Raw genomic sequence first — 8,216 nt, forward strand, 5'->3', positions numbered from 1 at the left:
TTGCTTGCTAGTTGATTATGCCATTGATATGAGTTTACCGTGAGACGTAAATGTCATTTGCTTATGTGGTTTGCTTGTGATCTTGCTGAAACTCTGGATAGTTAGACATAGTTGCAACAACAAGATCAAACAGAGTTTGTCAAAGTTTTTCTTTTGTCTCTTTCAGTTTGTCAACTGAATTGCTTGAGGACAAGCAAGGCTTTAAGCTTGGGGGAGTTGATACGTCTCCGTCGTATCTACTCTTCCGAACTCTTTTGCCCTTGTTTTGGACTCTAATTTGCATGATTTGAATGGAACTAACCCGGACTAACGCTGTTTTCAGCAGAATTGCCATGGTGTTATTTTTGTGCAGAAATAAAATTTCTCGGAATGACCTGAAAATTTACGGAGAATTTTTCTGGAATTAATGAAAAATACCTGCGCAAAGATCTACCGGAGGGGGTGAGCCAGTGGGCCACAAGCCCAGGGGGCGCGGCCACCTCCCCAGGCCGCACCAACCAGGCTTGTGGGGCCCACGAGGCTCCACCGCCTCCAAACTTAGCTCTATATATTCCATTTCGCCATGAAAAAATCACACAGAAGGATTCATCGCGTTTTACGATACGGAGGTGCCGCCACCTCCTGTTGTTCATCTCGAGGGCAGATCTGGAGTCCGTCCTAGGCTCCGGAGAGGGGAAATCGTCGCCATCGTCATCATCAACCTTCCTCCATCGACAATTCCATGATGCTCTTCAACGTTCGTCAGTAATCTCATCGTAGGCTTGCTGGACGGTGACGAGTTGGATGAGATCTATCATGTAATCGAGTTAGTTTTGACGGGGATTGATCCCTAGTATCCACTATGTTCTGAGATTGATGTTGCTACTACTTTGCCATGCTTAATGCTTGTCACTAGGGCCCGAGTGCCATGATTTCAGATCTGAATCTATTATGTTGTCGCCAATATATGTGTGTTTTAGATCCTATCTTGCAAGTTGAGTCACCTACTATGTGTTATGACCCGGCAACCCCGGAGTGACAATAGCCAGAACCACTCCCGGAGATGACCATAGTATGAGGAGTTCATGTATTCACCAAGTGTTAATGTGTTGGTCCGGTTCTTTATTAAAAGGAGAACCTTAATATCCCGTAGTTTCCATTAGGACCCCGCTGCCACAGGAGGGATGGACAATAGATGTCATGCAAGTTCTTTTCCCTAAGCACGTATGACTACATACGAAATACATGCCTACATTAGATTGACGAACGGGAGCTAGTTACTTATCTCTCCGTGTTATAGCTGTTACATGATGAATCACATCCGGCATAATCATCCATCACCGATCCAATGCCTACGAGTCTTTTAGTACTGGTCCTTGCTACGTTACTTTGCTGCTACTGCTGTCGCTACTGCTGTTACTTGCTACTGATGTCACTACTGCTATTCCTTGCTACTGGTGTCAATACTGCTGTTACTTTGTTGTTACCTGCTGCAAGACTATTTTCTGGCGCCATTGATACAATAAGTTAGGAATAGTCTGCCGTCAACAGACCTTTTTCTGGCACCGTTGCTATCATACCACTTTGCTACTGATAATTTGCTTGCAGATACTAATCTTTCAGGTGTGGTTGAATTGACAACTCAGCTGCTAATACTTGAGAATATTCTTTCGCTTCCCCTTGAGTCGAATCAATAAATTTGGGTTGAATACTCTACCCTCGAAAATTGTTGCGATCCCCTACACTTGTGGGTTATCACTACTCACTAGCGATAAAGGAAGACATACGATGATGGTAAATGTCACCATTTAGAAAAGCTCGGCTTGTCGCAAAGAGGTTTCTGACAAGTTCAAGGAGTTGACTACGATGAGACTTTCTCACCCGTAGCGATGCTAAAGTCTGTTGGAATTAGATTAGCAATTGCTGCATTTTTCAATTATGAAATCTTGCAGATGAATGTCAAAACAGTGTTTCCTCGATGGTTTCCTTGAGTAAAGGTTGTATAGGATACAACCAAAAGGTTTTATCGATCCTAAGGATGCTAACAAGTATGCAAGCACTAGTGATCCTTCTATGGACTAGAGCAAGCATCTCGGAGTTGGAATATACGCTTTGATGAGATGATCAAAGATTTTTGGTTTATACAAAATTTATGAGAAACTTGTATTTCCAAGAAAGTGAGTGGGAGCACTATAGAATTTTTGATATGTATATGTGGTTGACATACTGTTGATCGGAAATAATGTAGATTTTTAGAAAGCATATAGGGTTGTTTGAAAGGAGTTCTTCAAAGGAAAACCTGAATTAAGCTACTTGAACACTAAGCATCAAGATCTATAGAGATAGATCAAAACGCTTGATAAAAACTTTCAATGAATACATACCGTAACAAGATTTTGAAGGAGTTCAAAATAGATCGGTCAAACAAGGAGTTCTTGACTGTATTGTAAGGTGTGAATTTGAGTAAAGACTCAAAGATTGACCACGACAGAAGAAAGAGAAAGGACGATGGTCGTCCCCTATGACTTAGCCATAGGCTCTATAGTATGTTGTGTTGTGTACCACACGTGACGTGTGCCTTGCCATAAATTTGTCAAGGGGTACAAGAGTGATCCAGGAATAGGTTACTGGACAGTGACAAAATTATCCTTAGTAACTTGAGGACTGAGGAAATATTTCTCAATTATGGAGGCGATAAAAGAGTTGATCGTAAAGGGTTACGTCGATGCAAGCTTTTACACCAATCCGGATGTCTCTAAGTATCAAACTGGATTCGTATAGTGGAGCAGTCATTTAGAATAGTTCCAAGTGGACCGTGATAGCAGCATCTACACTATGACATAGAGATTTGTAAAGCACATACGGATCTGAAAGGTTCAGACCTGTTGACTAAAACCTCTCTCACAAGCAAAAACATGATAAACCCCAGAAGTTATTGGGTGTGAATCAAATAGTGATGTGAACTAGATTATTGACTCTAGTGCAAGTGAGAGAATGTTGGAAATATGCCCTAGAGGCAATAAGAAATTAGTTATTATTATGTTTCCTTGTTCATGATAATCGTTTATTATCCATGGTATAATTGTATTGATTGGAAACTCAAATACATGTGTGGGTACATAGACAACACACTATCCCTAGTGAGCCTCTATAGAACTAGCTCGTTGATCAAAGATGGTCAAGGATTCCTGACCATAGACATGAGTTGTCATTTGACAACGGGATCACATCATTAGGAGAATGATTTGATGGACAAGACCCAAACTATGAACGTAGCATGTGATCGTATCAGTTTATTGCTATTGTTTTCTGCATGTCAAGTATCTGTTTCTATGACCATGATATCATGCAACTTCCGGGCACCGGAGGAGTGCCTTGTGTGTATCTAACGTCACAACGTAACTGGGTGACTATAAAGGTGCACTACAGGTATCTCCGAAGGTGTCTGTTGGGTTGGCATGAATCGATGCTGGTATTTATCACTCCGTATGACGAAGAGGTATCTCTAGGGCCCACTCAGTAATACAACATCACAATGAGCTTGCAAGCAATGTGACTAAGGAGTTATTCACGGGGTCATGTATTACGGAACGAGTAAAGAGATGATAACCCACAAGTATAGGGGATCATTGTTAGCCTTCTTCGATAAATAAGAGTGTCGAACCCAACGAGGAGCTAAAGGAAGAGCAAATATTCCCTCAAGTTCTATCGACCGCCGGTATAACTCTACACACGCTTGAAGTTTGTTTTACCTAAAACAAGTATGAGACTGTTTTGCAAGAATAAAATTACGAGTACTTTGCGAGAATAAAACTACGAATAAACTGCAAGGTAATAAAAGTGGATAGCTTTTGTCAATAAGAAAGTCATTTATCCCTAGGCAATCGATAACAAGTACCGGTAATCATTCTTGCAATTTTATATGAGGGAGAGGAATGAGCTAACATACTTTATCTTCTTGGATCATATGCACTTATGATTGGAACTCTAGCAAGCATCCACAACTACTAAAGATCATTAAGGTCGTGAAACCCAACCATAGCATTAAGTATGAAGTCCTCTTTACTACCATACGCCATGACCCACTTATCCGCATTTAGGCTGCTGTCACCCCGGCAACACCGACAATAAGCAAACCATGAACATATTGGAACACCCTACAGTGGGGGCCCCTCACATTTGTGCGACAAGAAGGGCACCGTAGGACAGAACCATAAATAAAATATACAATCTTACCAACCAAGATCACGATTAACCCATAGGACAAAACGGATCTACTCAAACATCGTAGGATAGCCAAATATCATTGGGAAATAATATATGGTGTTGAGCACCATTTTTAAGTAGATATTACAAAGGAGAGAAGCAATGTTACACCGCTGCATAGAGGGGGAGAAAGTTGGTGTTGACGGTAGCAAGGTTGTTGACCTAGATAGCCGTCACGATCCTAGCCAGAGAGCCCCCCCTCCTTATTCTCCTTCCTTGGACTCCCCCTCGATGGGAGGAGAGTTCCCCCTCTGGTCCATGGCCTCCATGGCGGAGGAGGGGCGGGAGAGTTCCCTCCATGTTCTCTTCTATTTCGCGCTTCCCAGATCTGGCCCTTCATGGTTTCTTAAATTCCCGGAGATGCGTAACTCCGATTGTGCTGAAATTTTTACACGATTGTTTTCCATAAATTATCTTTCTTCCGCGAGAAGAAGGGCTCCAACCGATGTTCGAGGTGGGCTCCAACCGATGTTCGAGGTGGGCACAAGACCTGGGGCCTCTGGCGCGCCCTAGTGGGTTGTGGGCTGTGTGGGCCCCCTTTTGCGTTGATTCTACCTCCCGAAAATCACTTAAATTCCAAAATAATTATCCGTAAATTTTTATCACGTTTGGACTTCGTTTGATATGGATTTTCTATGATACAAAAAATATGCAAAAAGAGGAACTGACACTAGGCACTAGATCAATAGGTTAGTCGCATAAATCATATAAAAAATTGCCAACGGTATGTGAAAGTTGTATAATACTGGCATGAAAGAATAAAAAATTATAGATATGACGGAGACGTATCAGCATCCCTAAGCTTAATTCATGCTCGTCCTCGAGTAGGTAAATGGTAAAACAAATTGATGTGGAATGCTACCTAGCATAACCTTGATCATATATCTAATCATGGCATGAATATTAAGACATAAGTAATTCAAAGCAATAGTCTATAATTTGACATAAAGACATCAATACTCAGGCATCCCAATAAACAATCATGTCTTCTTAACACAAAGTATAAATCATGTAATATCCCGGTGTCACCCAAGGAATTGGTTCATACTTTTTAACGCGCTTCAACCTTTTCAACCCTCATGCAATACATGAGCGCAAACCATGGATATAGCACTACGGGTGGAATAGAGTATGATGATAGGGGTAAATATAGAGAAGACAAAAAAGTAAGAAAGTCTCACATCGACGCGGCTAACCAACGGGCTATGAAGATGCCTATCAATTGATATCAATGTGAGGAGTAGGGATTGCCATGCAACGAATGCACTAAGAGCTATAAGTATATGAAAGCTCCATATGAAAACTAAGTGGGTGTGCATCTAATCCTATAATGAAAAATTCCCGCTGGTATATGAAAGTGACAACATAGGATACTCTCCATATGAAAAACATAATGCTACTTTGAAGCACAAGTGTGGAACTAGCATGCCCCTTCTCTCTTTTTCTATTTTTTTCCTTTGTTTCTTTCTTTTCTTTTTTTTTCTTTTTTTTATATTTTTTCTCTCATTGTCCGGAGTCTCATCCCGACTTGTGGGGGAATCATAGTCTTCATCATCCTTTCCTCACTGGGACATGCTCTAATAATGAATAATGATGATCATCACACTTATATTTACTTATAACTTAAAAGAAATAAAAATTACAACTCGATACCTAGAACAAAATATGACTCTACATGAATGTCTCTGGCAGTGTACCAGGATGTGCAATGATCTAGCGTAACATGTATAAAAAATAATGCATAGTGGCTGAGCCACAACTACTATGTCAGCTATAAAAAATGAGCCACAACTACTATGTGAGCAAGAATAAGAGAGAGAGAGAGAGAGAGAGCAACCAATATTTTTTCTGGAGGTGGGAGAAAGAGTAGGCTGAATAGATAAATGAGGAAGTACCTATGGGAGTACCTATGGGCCCCCAAGCCATCATAGCACGCCCAAGGGGGGGGCGTGCCCTCTTAGCTTGGCACCAACAGATGCACCCCCACGGGCGTTTTCGGCACCAAAATTTTTTAAATATTTCAGAAAAAGTCATGTCAAATTTCTGTGACATTATGAGTACTTATATATTTGGTCCATTTCCATTGCATGGATAATTGAGAAAACAGGAAAATCATGGCATTTTATTTTATTCAACTAAAAATAATAGAGAGTAAATTATAGGTACAAAAAGTTGTACTTACTAAATTCATCCACCGCATGTCTCTCAAAAAGGATCCATTAATAAGGTTGATCAAGTCTTATTAACAACTTTTTTCAATTGACATGAAACCAAAGAACTTTCATATAACACCAAGTTACTGATACGTCTCCAACGATCGATTATTTATGAACTATCATGCCATATTTTCCTATGTTTACAATACTTTTATATGGCTTTGATGCACTTTATATAATATATTAGAACTAACCTGGACTGATGCTATTTTCAGTAGAATTACTGTGGTGTCGTTCTCATGCACAAAATAAAAGTTCTTGGAATCGCCCAAAACTTTTTTATGATTTTTCTAGGGAAAATAAGAAATACTGGAGCGAATAATTACCATAGGGGGGCCACCTATGGGCCACAAGCCAACAGAGCACGCCCTGATATCTTGTGGGGCCCACTTGGCTTCGTTACGCGTGATTCCAACACTAAAAAATCCTATAAATCCCAAAACCCTCAAAAATTATGAGAGAACTTCCGCTCCGCCAACGCAACTCTCAGTATGAAAGAAAACACATCTGGAGACTCTCCAGTACCCTGTCGAAGGGGGAAATCATCTCCGGTGGCCATCTTCGTCATCCCGACAGATGACATGAAGAGGAGGGAGTAGTTCACCCTTGGGGCTGAGGGTATGTACCAGTAGCTATGTGTTTAATCTCTCCCTCTCTCGTATTCGTGAGATGTTACGATCTTAATGTATCACGCACTTTGTTAATATAGTTGAATCATATGGTGTTTGTCCCTTGCTATCTTGTTTTGATGAATTGAATCTTTCCATTTGATATCTCGTTATGTTGGATTGAACATTTTGGGTTTGAGAACACTTGATGTGCATGTGGATACCCGTGGTGAAAATGGGGTATTCTATTGATGAACTTGATATATGTTACGGCGTCAACTTGCGGATTCCGGTTACCTTGGGGATCTATGCATAGGGGTTGATTGCACATTTTCATCCTACTTTCTCAGATAGAAATCCTGGGGTGCTCTTTAAAGTTCTTTCTGTTGGATCGAATGGGATGAATCTGAAATTGTTTGATGCATCTTCAATAATTAACCCACGTATACTTGATGTGACATTGGAGTATCTAGGTGACATTAGGGTTGATTGATATGTATCATTGGTGTTATTCTAGTATGAACTCTAGGATTGTTTGTGACACCTATAGGAATAGCCCAAAAGATTGATCGAAAAGAATAACTTTGAGGTGGTTTGCTGCCTACAACAACTTCTTATTATGTTCTGTGCTAATAGGAACTTTGGAGTGATTCTTTCTTGCATGTTGAGGGATGACCATATGATTCTACTATGTTAGCATTGTTGAGAGATTACACTAGTGAAAGTATGAACCCTAGGCCCTATTTCCAAGCATTTATACAAAAAATTTCCCGTTGTTTACTACTTGTCACCTTGCTGTTTTTATTTATTCAGATTATAAAAATACATTTATACTATCCATACCACACCTGTATCACCGTCTCTTCACCGAAATAATGGACCTATACAATTTACCATTGTATTGGATGTGTTGGGGACACAAGAGATTTCTTGTATTTGATTGCAGGGTTGGTTGAGAGAGACCATCTTCATCCTACACCTCCCACATATTGATAAAGCTTAGGTCATTCACTTGAGGGAAATTTGTTGTTGTCCTACAAAACTCTGCACTTGGAGGGCCAACAACGTCTACAAGAATAAAGTTGTGTAGTAGACATCAATCTCTTTTCTGGTGCCGTTGCAGGGGAGTTGAGTGTTTGATGGTATA

This window comes from Hordeum vulgare, chromosome 3H, assembly GCF_904849725.1.
Source record: "Hordeum vulgare subsp. vulgare chromosome 3H, MorexV3_pseudomolecules_assembly, whole genome shotgun sequence".
NCBI classification, from domain to species: domain Eukaryota; kingdom Viridiplantae; phylum Streptophyta; class Magnoliopsida; order Poales; family Poaceae; genus Hordeum; species Hordeum vulgare.